The sequence below is a fragment of the Silene latifolia genome, chromosome 2 (genome assembly GCF_048544455.1).
Source record: "Silene latifolia isolate original U9 population chromosome 2, ASM4854445v1, whole genome shotgun sequence".
NCBI classification, from domain to species: domain Eukaryota; kingdom Viridiplantae; phylum Streptophyta; class Magnoliopsida; order Caryophyllales; family Caryophyllaceae; genus Silene; species Silene latifolia.
This window is the reverse complement of record NC_133527.1, coordinates 124,518,529-124,523,313: the sequence shown is the minus strand read 5'-3', so window position 1 is coordinate 124,523,313 and position 4,785 is coordinate 124,518,529. Positions and strand designations below refer to the sequence as shown.

The 4,785-nt window shown below is 37.8% G+C and overlaps 1 long non-coding RNA gene across 1 annotated transcript; it reads right to left on the bottom strand.

Moving 5' to 3' along the window:
- Positions 1-3,380: 3,380 nt before the first annotated feature.
- LOC141642942 (uncharacterized) lies at positions 3,381-4,543 on the bottom strand. The gene is made up of 2 exons (XR_012543548.1): positions 3,867-4,543; positions 3,381-3,648 (listed from the first exon to the last, which is right to left on the bottom strand). It is a non-coding gene; the product is annotated as an uncharacterized LOC141642942 (long non-coding RNA).
- Between the last annotated feature and the right edge of the window lie 242 nt (positions 4,544-4,785).

The window sequence follows — 4,785 nt, the reverse complement described above, 5'->3', positions numbered from 1 at the left end:
ACCTCTTGCTAGCTAGATACACACCTTTACCTTGCTAGATACACTATTTTCCTTACTAGATACATATCTATGCCTTGCTAGATACACTTCTTTAAGTTGGTAGATACATACCTCTAACTAGCTAGATACACACCTTTACCTTGCTAGATACACTCTTTTCGTTACTAGATACATATCTATGCCTTGCTAGATACACTTCTCTAAGTTGGTAGATACATACCTCTAGCTAGCTAGATACACACATTTACCTTGCTAGATACACATCTTTAACAAGCTAAATACACTCTTTTACTTACTAAATACATATCTATGCCTTGCTAGATACACTATATAGAGACATAAGATTAGATCTTAAAATTCGTGATGTAGTACTATTAATTAGTTATGTATATTCATTTATTTCGCTCACAATGACTTGATGAGGTATGTCACGAATGATAATTAATTCGAGTAGAAAGAATATGTATTAAATGACCTTTTAGAAAATATTTTATCTTGGTAATAATAATGTCACATTTGCTTTGAGATAATGCAAATAAAAACTTTGCTAGGTACACTCTATTACCTTGCTAAATACACATCTCTGTCAAGCTAGATACACTCCTCTAAATTGTTAGATATATATCTTTACCTTATTAGATACACTTATTTACCTTACTAAATACACATATATGTGAAGCTAGATACACATCTCTTTGAAGTTAGATACACTCCTTTAGATTGTTAGATACATGTCTTTACCTTGTTAGATACACTCGTTTTCCTTACTAGATACACCCATTTATCTTGTTAGATACACATCTCTGACAAGCTAGATACACTTATGTACCTTGTTAGATACACTTATTTACCTTGTTAGATACGCTTCTTTAGAATGCTAGATACATACATTTACCTTGCTTGATACACTCATTCACTTTGTTAGATACATTCATTCACTTTGATAGATATACTACTTTACCTTGCTAAATACATATCTCTAACAAGCTAAATATACTCCGTAAGATTAAAATATGGGTACATATCCAAGTGTTGACCCTTTATTCTTCATCCGCCTCTTTCGTTGTATGTCGGTTTTTATCTTTGTTTTTATGTCGTTTTTTAAAATTCTCGATTTTGTAAAATAATTTCTGGGCATGAGTAAGCTGATCTTCAATTGAGATTTTTTTTTTTTTCCATCCTATATCCTTTCTTGTCAAGGCTAGCTCTTTCTTCTGGGCAAGTTGAAACCTGTTCATTGGTTTTTGGCAAGCTGAAACTTGTTCTTTGGTTTATTGTGCTAGATTGTTGTACGACTTTTCTTGATGGGTTGCCTTTAACACATGGTTTTACAACCTTTTATCATCTTCAGTGAAACAATTTCCGTGTTTGCCCTGTTTTTTGGCTGCTATCTGAGGTTGTCGAGCTCTTTAGTTTGAGGTGGTGTTTCTCTTTTTTTCTCTCCATGGTCGAGTGTTTGGTGGTTGTGGTCCTGGGTTGGTTTTGAGTCGGTGGCTGGTAGTAGATTACCTCTTCTCAATGGATTACTGCTCTTTTCTTCACAATCTCTGTGAGTTGTTTATTTTAGATGATGACGTAGTAGACAATGAGGATTTGATTATGTGGATTATGAGCTTAGGAGAGCCATCTTCTTCATCTATTCTCTTGATGAAAGATAAGGGCAATACCATCTTCAAACAGGGAAACTTCTCCCTTGCTAGTAGTCTTTACAAACAAGCCCTTAATTTTCTGTGTTATGTCGGTCTTCGGCCCTCCTCTGACCATCAAACTTTTTCTTCCTTAGCGTTATCCTTGGTCCTTAATTTAGCGGCTTGCGAATTGAAAAGCTCCCATTTTGATCTCGCTAGTCGATACTGTAAATTTATCTTACACTTTGATCCGTCCAACGTTAAAGCCCTTTACCGTCGAGGATTAGCTTATAAGCAGTTGAAACTTCTTAAAGATGCTCAGGAGGATTTTCAGCATGTTCTGAAACTTGATTTCAATAATTCCGACGCTAAACGTGAACTCCTTGCTGTAACTCCAGCTTGCGATGAACTCTAATGGTAAGCGTACCGCTTATTCGTTTGACCCTCTTGGCTCTATCTTTAAGGGCAAGAAGCCTGTTCCAAGTAAAGGTGTGGTCGACTACACCAATGAAGCCTCATACAGTTCTTCTTCTAAAACAGAATCATCTTTTGCTGACGAGTTTTCTGGTCCTATGGTGCTTGATAATACCTGTGGGGTAAGTCCATCTCCTGTAGTAGAGAACACTAAAGTGGTGGTTGATCATTCTACTATCAACTCCAATGGGAAACGAGATGGTTCTACATTTGACCCTCTTGCCAAAGAATGGAAGGGAAAGAAGCCCTTGTTGTCTCCAGTTTCAACCGATGATTGTATTCCTCCTAGTTCACTGGATGTGCCTATGGATTATGTGAGTAGCAGTGTGCCGTGCGAGGCCTTGAACGATTCTGCTGGCTATAATTCTACCTCCTCAGATAGCCCAAAACCATCTCATTTGCACTTCACCAACAAGAAGAGACCTCACAATAGATTAAGTCTATCATCTCAAGATTATGCAAACTTATTACATGGAAAAATTTTGGGTTTCTTCCACCCACGGTCCATGTCTTACTTGAGGGTTCGTACCCTCAACTCTAAAACTATCCAGACGGGAACTCCCCATGAAGAAATTTCAGGGTCAGCAGAAGTTCCCACCACTTCTTCTTTGTCGGAGAACCTTTTTAATCCACTTAATGTCAAGCATTCTGAAAGTGTTGAGTTGGTTCAAGAGGAGGTGATTATCCAGGTAGATATGAAGTCCCACGAAAACAATACGGTTCAGGAGGAAGTTGTCTTACAAATTGCTAAAAAGAAGCGGGTATCATCAGACTCCGCTCAAGTTAGCAAAGTTTCTGCGGTCCAGTTCCAGTTTGTTGCGGTCAGGGATAACAAGAACAACAAGACCAGGAGGTGTCGGCGGAAGGTGGCTTATTCCCCCCGTCGAAGTCATGTGACCCAAGCTAGTATTCATATGAAGAAAAGATCTTCGGTCTCGGTCGACTTTTCTCTTTGTATTTGCAGGTACACCAAGGAAATTGCAGCAGTTAGGAGAACTAAAAGAAAGGGGACAGATCAATTCCACTTTGACGACTTTTATCATCCTCCCTACAAGAAGAGTCGTCTTACTTTTTCTGTTTCAAGTTCATGTAACGTTAGTACGGTTCGTTGGTTTTCTAGTAGTCTGCAGAACTCCAGTATCCCGGGGTTTATAGTGTAACAAACTTTGTTTTATTTAATACCAGTTTATTGTTGTCAAAAAAGTACAAGGAAGGTTAATGTACTGTGATAAATTAGATTTCTTAAAGTATTATAAAGAGAGATAGGAGACATAAGACTTCGATTGTTGAAAAACATAATATATGCTTCGAATACGTGTTCTTCATCCTAACTTCTACTAACTATATATACTCTGACAAACAGAAAACTTTTGATCACATTGACTTGTGAAATATAAATTTCTTCTGGGATTCCCAAAGGAATACAAAAAAATTGTTCATCTTGAAGCAAATCACATTTACAAACTTATGATTTTTAGTTTCCTAATCACCTCAGGATTTCCGTCTTCATATGGCTTCAACATTGGCTTCTATGATTTCTCGTGCCCTGATGCAGAGTTCATTGTCAGAAACACAGTCAGGTCAGCTGCATAAGACTTCGATTGTTAAAAAATAATGATGCACACAATTTTAATTTTAATGGATATCAGCTGAATCTTTTCTCAGTTTTACAAAAAGGTCACGGTATATAGCCTACAATTTCAATAGGAACCACCAGCATCACTTAGCACAAGCCGCAACATGAGTGAAGAATCTTCGACTTACTAGAATGACAGTAGAGTGAACAGTTGGGCATAACCCATTAATCCATGTTTGGCAATTCACACAGAATCCATCGTACATGACTGCCCTCCCAACATTTCTAAGATTTAATCATTGTAAAAGAAATTGAAGATTTACATCGAAAACATCCTCTCTCACCAACGATACACAACTTGGACCTCCTGCCATATTTCTTCAGTGGTGCATCCCTCATCCCCGACGCACACGCCTCAACGCGCCACCATCGGAAACCACAAGACCAACCGGTGATATATTTTTTGCATAATTCAATTAAAATCGAGATATACAATAAACAAAGTAATATTTCAAAAAAATAATTGCACCGTCGAAGAAATCGGAAAATTTAGAGCCCTAAACTGCAATTCAATTCATAGAAGTTGTCGGAAAATTCATAACTTGGTTGCCGGCAATAAGAGCGACAAAAGAAGACCGGAGGCTCGCTGGCTTGGTCTGCGTGACCGGCGTAGGATAGCACCATCTCTGGCGGCCTTCTGGGAAGCTACGACGGATGGTGGTGGTGGATGAGGGAGATGGAAGGTTAGGTGGGGTGTGGATAGATAAAGGATAAGGGAGAGTAACTCAGCGATGGGTTTGTTTTCAACTTTTGATGTTAAGATAATTTTTTATATTAGTTCGTACGGTTCGTACTGAACATTAGTTCGTACGTGACCCCGACCCTCTCTCTCTCTCTCTCTCTATATATATATATATATATATATATATATATATATATATATATATATATAGAGAGAGAGAGAGAGAGAGAGAGAGAGAGAGAGAGAGAGAGGAGTTCAAATGAGTCCACCTAAAATGGTGAGTCCACTAAGTCCTAATCCTAGCCATTGATCTACTAAGATGAATGGTTGAGATTTTAAAATTATAAGATGAAAACTTTAATGTT